Source organism: Calidris pugnax, unplaced genomic scaffold (assembly GCF_001431845.1).
Source record: "Calidris pugnax isolate Ruff unplaced genomic scaffold, ASM143184v1 scaffold14, whole genome shotgun sequence".
Taxonomy (NCBI): Eukaryota; Metazoa; Chordata; class Aves; order Charadriiformes; family Scolopacidae; genus Calidris; species Calidris pugnax.
In genome coordinates this window covers 8,404,233-8,417,524 of record NW_015090793.1, presented here as the reverse complement: position 1 = coordinate 8,417,524, position 13,292 = coordinate 8,404,233, and the positions used below count along the sequence as shown (strand labels likewise).

General features: G+C 41.2%; 1 long non-coding RNA gene across 1 annotated transcript; it reads right to left on the bottom strand.

Annotated features, from left to right (window-relative positions):
* Positions 1 to 264: 264 nt before the first annotated feature.
* LOC106884602 lies at positions 265 to 12,703 on the bottom strand. The gene is made up of 3 exons (XR_001411267.1): positions 12,601 to 12,703; positions 9,708 to 9,818; positions 265 to 358 (listed from the first exon to the last, which is right to left on the bottom strand). It is a non-coding gene; the product is annotated as an uncharacterized LOC106884602 (long non-coding RNA).
* Between the last annotated feature and the right edge of the window lie 589 nt (positions 12,704 to 13,292).

Below are 13,292 nucleotides of genomic sequence, written 5' to 3'. Positions count from 1 at the left end.
TCAAATTCCAATATAAATGATAGGGCTAGGTTAACATTAGCGTATGAGACACTGCCCTTTATGTTTCACTATCATCCCTTCGAATGTGTTGAACAGTAATTTTAATAGAATCATAAAAATCTTCAATTTCCTCTGTAGATTTAACCAATGCCAAGAGCAGTAAAAGAGTTATGCTTCTGTCTCATTTGTAAGGTTTGAGATTATTTTAACATCTCAGTTTTTTGCAAGTCTTGCGTACTTAGATCCTAAGCCTGTTACCTCTTTGCTTAGAAGTACCTTCCCAGTAAGAGCTGCTCAGTCTCTTTTGTCCTCACTTGGTTCCACTTGCTTCTTCTAACAAGGATGTTAGAACTGGAAGCTGCAAGTGAAAAAAAAAATAAAAGGAGGGTTGGAAACGTCCTGACGCCAGTGTGCTTCATAATTTGACTGAATATTCAGTGCTGTGAATTAAACAAGGGCACTGGAAAGTTATTTAAATATGTATCAGATGCTGATACATTGTCGGGTTCTAACGTGAGAAATTTAAACCCACAGAGTAATTTCTTGAGAAACATTCAAATGACAGAAAACAGTGAGGAGAGCAAAGATGCAATCTCAGCTTAAAATACAGCCTTTTAACACACGGCTCTGTTGCTGCAAAAGGGAAAACGTGTCACCACAAGACCCATTGAGGGCAAAGAGGGTGCAGAAAGGCTGCAGGAGAAGTGTCACTCCACACCCACAGGGACCAGCTTTGGTGTTCCCAGAACCCCATTGCCAATGCATCCACCTCGCTCTGGTACAAACGACTGTGCAAAGGGATGGAAGCTCAGTCCATCCCAGCTGGGAGCTGGGGATGCTGCCATTTCTGTACTGGATGAACTAGCAGTGGTGGATCAGGTGTGAAGAGCCTGACTCATCCTTTCCTGTACTTGGCCATGAGCAACCTCTGGGTCTCCTCAGCCAAATGCAACCCTTGCCCAGCAAAACTGGCATCCAGGGTCTGTCATACCACCCTGCCTTCCCATACCCAGTGCTTCCCAGCCTTCCTGCCCCATAAATCATCCACTCCAGAGGTAGCTGTAGGTTTTGAGCAGCCATCTCACTGATGCTTACCTTGCCCCATTTGAAAGATGAATCACTGGTACCGGCTGAGTGCCTTTAGAAATTATAAATGCTGCACAAAGGAATATAGATTTCCATTTTTTAATTATTCTGCATTCAGGCTGTGAGCAAAACAGGACTGCTTGGACAGAGGCGGCTTGATTAGCACTTCATAATGCACAAATATGTGGATTCACTTTCAAAAAATTTTGGTTGGGTTTACTTCTTTGCCTTGTCGTGTCTGGGGAAAAGCTTTCATCAAAAGTTTCTCTGCTTTTTCTTAAGGAAAAATATTGTTTTGGCCATGTGAAAAGGCAAAATGAAATATTCCAGCTCACCTTAATGCTTCTGGGAGCTTGAAATATGACAGGAGTGCCATTTCAGGCATAGGAGAGGCATTGCTGCTGTTATGAATATTTGCCCAAACTTGGCCAAAACAGACACTTCATCTTACACAGTTTCAGTCAACTCGTTAAGGTTTAAAACTGCAACTTCCAAAAAACTTTGGAGGTGTAACTCCAATCCCCATATGCAGGAACAGAACTGGAGTTCCTCAAGCTTCTTCTGCTGGATATCGCAATCTGTTCTTAAAAAAAAGAAAAGGTTTTATAAGGCATTAAGCCATAGATTTCACATGTATTATGGAGAAAATATTTCATGGATGACCATTGGCAGATCATCTTATTTTTTCATGTGCCTTGCTATAGACACCAGCTGTAAGATTTCCATGGATCTTTGCTTTGAATACATAATGCACCATAATATACTGACGGGTCTAAAATAGAGGATCATAATCATCTTATCCTGGTGCCTTTTTGATACTGAATTGTCTTTCTCCATTCAGTATCTATCTGTATGATAAATCCAGTGATGCCTCTTTACAAGGCCATTGTGAACAGAAATGCAATAGTTTGGGGGAATTGTTAAAATACTGTAACAATGAAAAGGACAGAATGAAGCCTAGGATGAAACTAATAGTCCCGTATTAGTCACTAAACAAAGCCAGAGGCCATGCTTAATAATGGGACTAAAATATCTGTGAAACTATAACCTGAGAGTTCAGCATGATGCAAAATAATTAGTGCCAAAGTGGGATTTCAAGAAAAATCTTTAAGTATGGTATTTCTTAATTTTAAACTCTTGAGTTACCCTTAACATTCACAGAGTGTAGGATTTTTTCTTGCATTCATACTTTAGCTATGCAATGCATCCTCTCTAAATTCACAACATTTTCATCTAAAACAGCCTGAATATTTGGAAATTATTGATTTATTGCATGCCTAATTATTGACTTCTTTTCTAACAGTTCAATTTCCTAAGAATTTCCTTTAATGTTTTGCAAGGTAAGCAATTATCTTGTATGATTGGGTATCCTTACATTACCACTAGCTACATCTAAACCTACCCTGGGTTTATTTTTAGTGGAAAATGTCCTGAAAGTTTACCATTTAAGCATCAGTCATGCCATGAGACTAACCTACAAGAAGAATCTGGATCATCCTTTTTTCAGAATACCACATGCATAATGTCAGTAGGAGATAACACTTTGAGTCCAGAGAATGCTAAAGTTTGTTTCTGAATGGGGGCCTGTATAACACATCAGTTATGGTTATTTGCAAGTCACATTTCAATATCCAGCTTTTCAGGCTGTGTGTTTTGTAGTTGCAACTTTCCACCTCCCCCGCACTGATTTAAGTGATGTTATTCTTGGCTAATAGTAATTGTGGGAAAATTGAATTCCATCTGTTTCCACCAAAAGCAGAAAATAGAATGTGAGAATCAATAGAAGACTGCACTTGTTATACACATTTGTCACAATCAGTGACTTTGCTAACGAAACATGTCTGCAGGTATGATTTGCAAAATAAATAACAAGTCACAGCATCTGATCACCAGCTGGCTTATTTAAAAGTCAGAGCTTCTTCTGACAGTGACAGACCGTGAACTTTCAGACTTTGCATGGCCCCTCCAGGCTCGTTCAAGGGGAAAGATGTCTTTCACTGTACAAATGGACAGATGAGAATTTTAGTACAAGTATAGATCTGGCTGTGTGCTCATCATCAGTTTTGGTTTTATATCTGGTAGTTTCCCCATCTTAGATGATCACTTTCTCATATTCACGCCAATTACTACATATCCCTTGTAATTTCATACGCAGTTACTGTGCGTCACCAGAGATTTCTATATGACTAATATCAACATCATTCCAGGTTTTCTCCCTAGTTAATGTTGTCAGAATTGAAATCTCTGTGGCTCCCCTTGGCTGAGCTGTCTCATTCATGGTCATGATCAAACCACAAAGAGGCAAACACACAGTTAATAAGTCCTGGCAAGCCTGTGCTTCATGTACAGGCACAACACTACTTTTTCTTCAAATCCCTATTCTGTCCACCTGGTAGGACATACCAGTGTCTTACCTGCATGTTTTTATCACACCCATAAGCTGGGTGGATCATTTCAGGAGTCCTTCAGCAAGAACTGCTAGATTCCTTCCCAGAGGATTGCGTGTATAATGTGTACTTTATCATGGTTTGCAACACCTTTGCCTATTTCTGCTACAGTTTCTGTGTAATACAGCATATTTTTGCAGATGGTGCTGTAACACAGCCAGTGTCAGCTCAAGGTCTCTTGCTGTGTCAACAAAACCCAGTTTAGTGGTGGTAGCAGAGCATCTCCTCCAGGCACCATCTCCCTAGCAGAGTGAGCAGTGTACCCTCTGCAGCCTTCCCCATCCCCAAATAAAGCATAACTCTGGGGTGCAGGAAGGTAGGACACATCCTCCCATCAGACTGGTTGCTCTGTAGCTTGAGATCTCACTGTATAAACCTCTCCTTCAGGTCAGTGGCACAGGGTGAAGCTGAGATAACCCGCACTCACTGCCACCAGGAGGAAGACCAAGGCCACCCCAGTCATGTTAGCCAAGAGTTCCTCCCAGGAATAACAGGCATAGATGTGAATTTAAAAGGTGATTTGGGCATTCCTCGGTCCTTATGGGACTTACAACCAGGTAACCATAACGGTTTTCATAAAAAGTGGATGCTCAACCTTAAAAACTCCAGTGCCTTGAGCTTCAAATTTAATGCCCGTTGTTTGCCAAAATACATAGGAACAAGGTGTGTTTGACTGCTGCACAGCAACAGTAAAAGAAAAGTCATTTAAAAGGAGCATTGTTGGATGAATAATGCCATTATGTTAGTTAACAGTACGCCTTCATCTGGAACTCTGTTTGCCATACCTGGTCTTGAATTTAAGTAGAGCCTACACGCAGTAAAACCTGGAAAGTCAAAAGTGGTCAATTACAATGTTCAGCAGCCTAAAAAGACTCCCATAGGCGGAGAGATTTAAGGCAGTATAACAGCCTTCAATTTAGAGGGAAGCAAGTAAAAGGTGACAGAATAGAGGAGTGTAATACAAAGAACAACTTGGGAAAAATAGGGTAAAATCAGGTGTTTTGTTTTCCTAGAGTCTTCCCTATAGGTCAATGCAGTTATAACATAAAAATTCTTAAATGAGTCAAAGAAATATTTTCTACAGTGCCTAACTGCTATGAAAATGTTGGAGGAAACAAGGAGTCAACAGTTTTAAAAGAGGGCAGGCACTTAAATTTATATCTGCAATTATCCAAACGGAAATAAACCATATGGAGATCGATCTGTGGCAGGGTACGGAACAAAAACCAGTTGCTGAACGCCAAGCTCCATATGATACGACAGTAAGGTGAAGCTCTTATAATGCCATAATAAGCCTTAAGTTCCATAGTACAGTGAGTGCCATTATGTAAACAAGTTTTTCCATGTTTTACTTTTCAAAATCAAGGGGGTTTACAAGTGTTAGTAACATATAGAGCAGTATAATATTCATACAGATTACAGAAAGAACTGCAGGTATTATTGCTCTCTCGGCCAATGCAGAGTCACTCCCTGCCTTTTTCCAGCAGGAAATGGACAGCTTAGGAACGGGGACAGCATGTGGCTCCAGTCAAACTGAACGTAATGGGAAATGGAAAACACTGAATGGGGCAAAAGTTCATGAGTTTAGTGCCAGTAATTGGATACTTCTAAGCTTGTTTGGGTTTTGTTGAAATTTTTTTTAGGAAAACAGTGAAATTAATCATATCTGGGAGGAAAATTAAGCTCTCTGAGGATGAAAGCATGGGTCAACTGAAGAGCCAAGATCTGAAGGTAAAAGCTGTGACAGACCCATATCCTGCATTAATCAAGCAGATACAGAGAGATGTACCGTACTGACCGGCTGGTTATCTGCTTCCTGTCTACAGAGGCAAGATGTCCTGACCACATGTGCCCTAGCACAGGCTGAACTCTAAACCAAACCCCACAAAAATGATCACCAACATCTATTTTGAGAACAACAACCAAGCCCAGGACATCTCAAGCTGAACATGTGAGCCTCTACAGCCGGACAGAAAGGTAAATGTCATAGCAGGGCTCAAACAAACCCACATCCTCTGTATATCAGGCACAGAAGAAGGGAAACCTAATGCGCATATATATATATATAGCTATATGTACACACATAGATGCCGAGCGGTATATTACGCCCACATTAATAGCCCAAGAATAGTAAAGTTTGAAAGGGTCAGCATCTTCTCAGATGAGATTTCACTGCCTTCTAGTTACCAGTCTCTACGTCCTTTAAACAACTACTGTGGATTCAGATTAAGGAAGTTTTTTTAAAATATTGCAAAAGATAAAAGATAGAATATCCTTATCCTTTGTTTAAAAGGTGTTGTGAGGGGCTTTTTGAAACATCCTAGTTTTAAAGATTTGGTGTCTATTCTTCCTACATGACTTTCTGACCTTTGAATCTTTAGGTGCACTCAGGTCTCTTTCCAGGTCACTTCTTATGACTGGAAGGACCACATGTCAACCTGATTTTTAGAACCCAATGTTTTTATTAAACGAGCTGCTCACAGGAGCTAAAGTTTCAAGAATGTTCACTAAATAATGCAAGTTTCATAACTAGTATAATCTCTCAGCAGTACTTCATCATATTAAGTTATTTTGATCACTTTGATGCTGTCAAACAGTTTTCAGAGCATCTTGCTGATGATCCAGTCTGTGCATACAAACCCATCACCCTACCCGTTAGACTTTCTGCTGTTTCCCCACAAACACAAACCATTGCACCCACTAAAGGCCCCAAAAGGCTGTGTCTTCTGTTTAATCTCTCTGCTAGCCCAAAAAAATATAATCACAGGAAAGAAATTCATAGAATCATCATCCCTGTCTTTCTCGCGCATACACATGCACACACATCTTTCCATCTAGAAGGAAAAAGAGATTTCCCTTTTTCTGTGCAGCTAAAACTTGATTCTTTTTTTACTACCATCTGCTTCCAGCTGCCTGGGTTCCCAGTCCAGTTTGTAGAGACATTTAGCCTTTCTGACTGCAGGAGGTAAGTTCCCAGCATCTGCTGCAGCAAAGCTCTGATAGTCTGACTATTAATTGTGTGTGATTGTGTCATCAGGATGGTGGGGCTGCTCTGCCAGTAAAAAAAGACTTATATCAACCCAAGAAGCATCCAGAAAATCTACTATATAAGTAGGCAGACAGACAGATAAACAGCAACATAGATAGATAAGTAATGAGAGATTAAATTATACGCACGCGACTAAATGATGGATATATATGTTGATATTAAAAACACCCTGAAATGGAGGTGTGCTGGTTCTGAAGGTACTCCAAAACAGTTTTATTCTGCCCAATAAAACTGAATACTGACTTGGCACCCATGACAGTCGTGCTCCAGTTTCTCAACCTGGATTAATTAAAAAGCTGCGCTCTAGAAATTTTTAATGACAAAAATATTATCACGGCCACAAAGAGTGCAGTGGGATGGTTGATAAACCATGCTGCTACATTAAACAAGACCAGCAAAGATAAAGAAAAGTGATCCAAGAGGCTGAATATTCTTAACTATTATGGGACAGCCTGCTGGTGTAGATACGTGAGGGTTCAGCACTCAGCATCTTTTGAAAGCTTCATGCCACAGCTTGCACTTGCAAACTGTTGTCAGTGGTGCTGCCCATCACACCATGAGCCAAACAGACTTTGTGTGATGTGAATCTCCTTGTTTGAAAAGCCCTGCTCCGGGAAATCACCTCTCAAGGGGCACTCATCTACTTCTCTTTTCTCCAGCAAGTGTAACGGAAACAATTTACAGTTAACACTAATACTGAATTTCAGATGTATATAAACAAGATATCAACAATGTTCGACACATCGCTGAAGGTTCATGCTGCAATGTGTGGGTGAGTGTCCTGATCAAAGCAGCTCTGCCTTTGAGTAATTTGTAAAGAACAAAACTGGTTCCAGCTCGTTCTTGCAAGAGCCTCTCAGCACGCACTTAGCCACAAAACAGCATTTCCCATACTGTGATATTTATCAGCTGAGCAATCTGCAGAAATCCCTGATTTTCAAGGGGAAAATGTGGCAGATTGTTTGTTAAACACAAGTTACTAAAAGTGGTAAATTACTTTTTTTTACTACCTCTCCCTGATACACGCAGCTGAACACACAAATCACTAAGTTCAGTGGAAGTCTGGAAAAACTCACAGTTCCGGAGTTAATCATTAATATTGTGGGGTTACAAGGAGGTATTTTTAAGATTGCCACAGCATGTGGGAAATTCCCATGTGCATTCCCTGCAGGTTTTCAAGAAATAGCCTTTTCTATTTGGCTCAGATGCTTTTGTAATTGTTTACATAAATTGAATATGAAGTATCAAGGTCAGATATTTTCCAGAAAGCCAAGGAAAACAATTTACCATTCTGTTGTATGAGAAAACACCAGAACAATTCAAGCATTAGCCAACTTCCTTTTCTTTCTCTTGTTTTATGTGCTATTACACTATATGGCAGAAAACACTGAAACTCTGCTTACTTAAAAGAGTGTGCAATCTGTTGGATGCAGAAATTCCAAACAGAGAGAGGTAGTAACAAGTTTAACCTCACATACTGAAAGCAAGGGTATTTCCCTTCATTTTATTTTCTAGATACCCAGGACAGGCTGCAGTATCAGCTCAGTTCCAAGCAAAAGCTCTGGGAACCTAAAAAATTATAGTCAAGCAATTATAATTGCTTATTTTTGAAGGGATACCTATCTCCCAGTTAACATTACCAGTGGAGAGGATAGCCAACAACTGTTTTTTTCTTCCTCTCAAATTAATAAAGGTCCTACCAAATCAAACCATTATCTGCTGACACTTTTTCCCAAAAAAAACTTCACTCAGATGATGATGTTTGTGTTGCCTAACCCTAAGGTCATTGGAGGCTTTTTGGAGCTCTGTGTAACTGGAAAAGTCATCTACTCCTTCAGCTGCTTTGGGAAAAGAAACCCTTTCCATCCTAACCCTACTCAATTGGGACAGAGACCTACTGTAAGACCTCCTGGCTGTGATCCCTAGTGGGTGTTTTGCCACCACCAATGGAGGTTTCAGGATTAAAGGAGCATAATACAAGCCAAAAATGTCAGTATCTCTTCCAGGAGGGGAGAATCCTCTTGACCATACCCCATAACACAAATTTTATAGGGCTATTTAGCCCTACAAAGTTTGCATCATAACTGGCTCTCCTGACCTGCTCTCATGCTCAGACGCTCACACTGGGAAGTCACTTCTGCATATGAACTGCTGGAGAAATTTTAGCTGACATAGACAGCCGGAGACAACAGAGATCAGTACAAAAGTATTTCCAAGAATTGGACATCATTAAGGATGGTGCCACTACGTATTATTATCGTCTTTCTATCACCTCCTAATCCCACTTAAAATTTAGCACTTCTTAGGGTATTGGAGTTGAGCAAAGATGTTGAAGCTCCTCTAGTCTGTACTGTCTATCCAAACACCAGATTAGATCCAAGACTGGGCATTTACCAAAGACTGTTTTAACAAAGGCTCCTGAAAATCCTTGCTGCAATGAGCAATGCACCCCTTCCAAAACAAAGATCAGGATGAGAAAATGCAGCCACTGAAACCTAGGTTTGGGCCAATGCTTCCAGGAAGGACACAGATCAATTAGTCTGAGTCCAGAGAGAAACAACAAAAATGAAGGAAGGTTTAAAGCCCATAAATTATCAGGAAAGATTAAAAGGATGGGATTTGTTTAGTCTAGAAAGGAGAAAACTAAGAGGAATCATGATAGCAGTCTCCAGACAGATGGACTTGTAGCTGTAGAAGAAAGGAAATGAGCATCCCCTGTGCTCCCTGTGAGCTTGAAAGAAACAATGGTGTTGAGCTGGCCTTGAGGGGGACATGAGCAAGACAGTAGGGAAGAAGTTTCTAACATTAAGCAGTGATAAGCCCTGAAAACATTTCCTAGGGATGTTGTGGGACCTCTGTCACTGGAGGTTTTTGAAAACATGAGGCAAACATATGCCAGGAGTAGTTAGTCTGAAGCCAGTCCCCCCTGCACAAGGAGATGGACTGGGTGACCTCCCAAGAGCTCTCCCAGCCCTATTTTCAATTATTCTGTTCTTCCTTTCTTAAGATGTGTGGAGTAGTGTGTAATTGCTTGTCACAACCTATTTATTAAAAGCAATTGTCTTACAAAATTCCAATAGGAATTGTCTCAAGAAGGCACATTAGAAGTAAATGCTGAATCTTACCTCATCTCTTTACACAACTGCCTTGACGCCACACGCTCTGTTGTCCAGTCCCGTTTTTCCTCTGGTTGTCACAGGTTGGCTCCAAGATTTTTAAGAGCACATTCAGAAAGTCTGGTAAAAAATAAGTCTCTGTCTCAATGAATAATTAAAAACAAAACTCCAGATGTATTTAGAAATAGAAAACATGGGTAAGTAATGCTGTAATTGATGGTAAGACATTAGGAAAGAAAGGGACACAGGCTAGGACATATATTCTCCAGTCATGAACCTCACTCTAAGATAACCAAATACGCAAATAAATTCAGCAATTTGGTTCTGATGCACCAAAAACATCTCTGGAAAGAATATGAGTATACTGCTCATACATACTCGCCTTCCAACATTCTCAGTAATACCGGTCCAAAACTAGAGCAGTATTTTTTTAACTCTATTCGATTAGGAACCAGGTAGCTAAGCATCAATGCAGACCTGAGCCCAGATTTATACATCAAGTCAAATGTTAGCCTGAAGAGCCTTCTCAAGGTTGGCTGGTCATGGCAGGGTCTGCCTAAGGACTCCAAGTGTTGTTTGCCCAAAGATGGGATGTTTTCTGAGCATGCTTTACATAAGAGCAAACAAATCCACCCCATAGCTCAACATTAAATGCTCTAGCAACACTGCCCAAGTTGCAGAAGGCAAGGCAAAGTGCAGAAATCCATGGGACTTGATGAGATGCATCCATCTGAGGCAACTGGCGGAAGAACTTGTTATGCCACTATCTGTCACATTTGAGAAGACATGGCAGTCCAGTGAAGATCCCACTGACTGGAAAAAGGGGAAAAATAACCCCCATTTTTAAAAGGGGAAAAAAAGGAAGACCTGGGGAACTGCAGGCCAACCAGTCTCACCTCTGTGCCCAGGAAGATCAAGGAGAAGATCCTCCTGGAAAATATGCTAAGGCACACACAAATAAGGAGGTGAAGCATGGCTTCACTAAGGGCAAATCATGCCTAAAAATTTGGTGGCCTTCTACAATGGTGTTACGGCATTAGTGGATAAGGGAAGAGCAACTGATGTCATCTACCTGGATTTTTGCGAAGCATTTGACACTGTCCTGCATGACATCCTTGTTTCTAAAGTGGAGATACATACATTTGACTGATGGATTACTCAGTGGATAAGGAATTGGCTGGATTGTTGTACTGGAAGAGTTGTGGTCAATGGCTCAATGTCCAAATGGAGATCAGTGACAAGTGGTGTTCCTCAGGGGTCGGTACTGGACCAGGAACTGTTTGATATATTTGTTGGTGACATGGACAGTGGGATAGAGTGCACTCTCAGCAAGTTTGCCAATGACATCAGGCTGTGTGGTATGGTCACCACGCTGGAGGGAAGGGAAGCCATCCAGCGGGGACCTGGACAGGCTTGAGAGGTGGGCCCATGCAAACCTCATGAAGTTCAACAAAGCACAGTGCAAGCTCCTGCACCTGGGTCACGGCAATCCCAGGCACAAATACAGGCTGAGAAGAGAATGGATTGAGAGCAACCCTGAAGAGAAGAACTTGGGGGTGTTCATTGATGAGAAGCTCAACATGAGCCACCAATGTGCACTTGCAGCCCAGAAAGCCAACCATAACCTCAGCAGCATCAAAAGAAACAGGCCAAGGGAGGAGATTCAATTCTGGTGAGACCCCACCTGGAGTACTGCATCCAGCTTTGGAGCGCACAACACAGGAAAGACATGTCCAGAGGAGGGTTACAAAGATGTTCAGAGGGCTGGAGCACCTCTTCTGTGGAGACAGGCTGAGAGAGTCGGGATTGTTCAGCCTGGAGAAGAGAAGGCTCTGGGAAGACCTTATAGCAACCTTCCAGTGCCTAAAGGGGGCCTACAGGAAAGATGGGGAGGGACCCTTCATCAGGGAGTGTAGCGATAGGACAAGGGGTAACGGCTTCAAACTGGAAGAGGGTGGATTTAGATTTGACATTAGGAAGTAATACTTTAATGTGAGGGTGGCAAGACACTGGAACAGATTGGCCAGAGAAGTTGTGGATGCCCCATCCCTGGAGGTGTTCAAAACCAGAGGGCATTGAGCAACCTTCTCTAGTGGGAGCTCTCCCTGCCCATGGCAGGGGGGTTGGAACTCAATGAACTTTAAGGTCCTTTGCAATACAAACCATTTTGTGATTCTATGATTTCATGCAGGCCTGGAGCATTTGGTAAAAGGTCACAAAACCACAACAAAAACATTTCAGAATGTTTTTCATTGCTTCCTCCCACCTAAAAATGTTCCTCTGTTTTTGAGGCTGTGATCTTTTCAGAAACTTGCACAGACTAAAACCATTCTTATTGCAGGTCCACATCTCTTTTTTTTTAAAACATCATCTCCCTCATTTTTCAAGAATTCAGCTGGCAATTCAAATAGTTTCTTTTTGAGTTAATAAGTTATTGTACAAAGTCTACTAAAAACATCTGAGACACCCATGCTGTTGTTTGGGCTCACTGTCTGAATTATGTCCCTTTTCCTTTCTTTTTTAAGGGTTTTGCAGCTTCACAACTCCATTTAGATTTCTTGTAATTGTTTGGAAATGTGTTGCGTCCTGCAGACACTATTCTCATTTACAGGCTTTGGATGACCAAAGAATTGTTTCTAGACTTTGAAGCTCACCACTTTAAAATCTACCTTACTGGAAGAAATTTTTCCAACATCCTGGCTTCCTATGCTACCTTTATAAGCTTCCCTCCTTGACCCACACCAGCTGAATGCCTACCTTAACCCCACCATCGATTAAGTGTCATTGATGAAATGTGGTGCCTTTTCCTCTGCTCAGTCACAGAAAACATCCTGCTGGAAGGTGAAGGGAAGAAGAGTTTCTCCAGACTGTAGCGCACAACATTCTCCAAGTTATTTTTTACCTTGGTGAAAAGGACACAGTCGGATCCTTCTGCAGCCAGTGGTGACACAGGCTCACGTTAATACAGCCCGAGAAGCCATGTGTTTCTGCCGTTTTAAGTGGACCGTTATTTAAGCTTAAAAAAAAAAAAAATAAAAATCACAATATCAGAATAACATTGGGAATATTTTAAACTAACAAAAGGATATGTTCTGATCATAACTCATTAACTTCAGAGTGAAAAGTGCTACTGCCCAATAATCCTAATTACAAGTAATAACTTCTTTCTCCTTGGAACTGAGAATTTCAATTCACGGGAAATTCAAAGCATTTTAACAATAAGACTGACAGTGAGAACAAGAGAGGAGCCACATCTATTTAGACAACATAAAGCAACACTTGCTTTACAGCAGTGTTTTGCGACTGAACCACTGGGAAAACTCGGCAGGGCTGCTTTTTGAAGGAAAAGATGGATATATGTAAATTCATTTAGGCATGACATGCTGATACTGAATGCGACAGCAACACAATTATCCGCCTTCAAAAGACAATACGGAAGGCACGTTTCTTTATTCATGTGATGCCATTAACAATAAATAAACAAACAAAGTGAAAAAGGCATGTGGGCTGCAGCATTATCCCACTGCGTAACACTTACTTCTAGAGAAGCCTTCTGCAAGGGCAGCAGTCCCCCAGGCTCTGCTGCAGAGGACG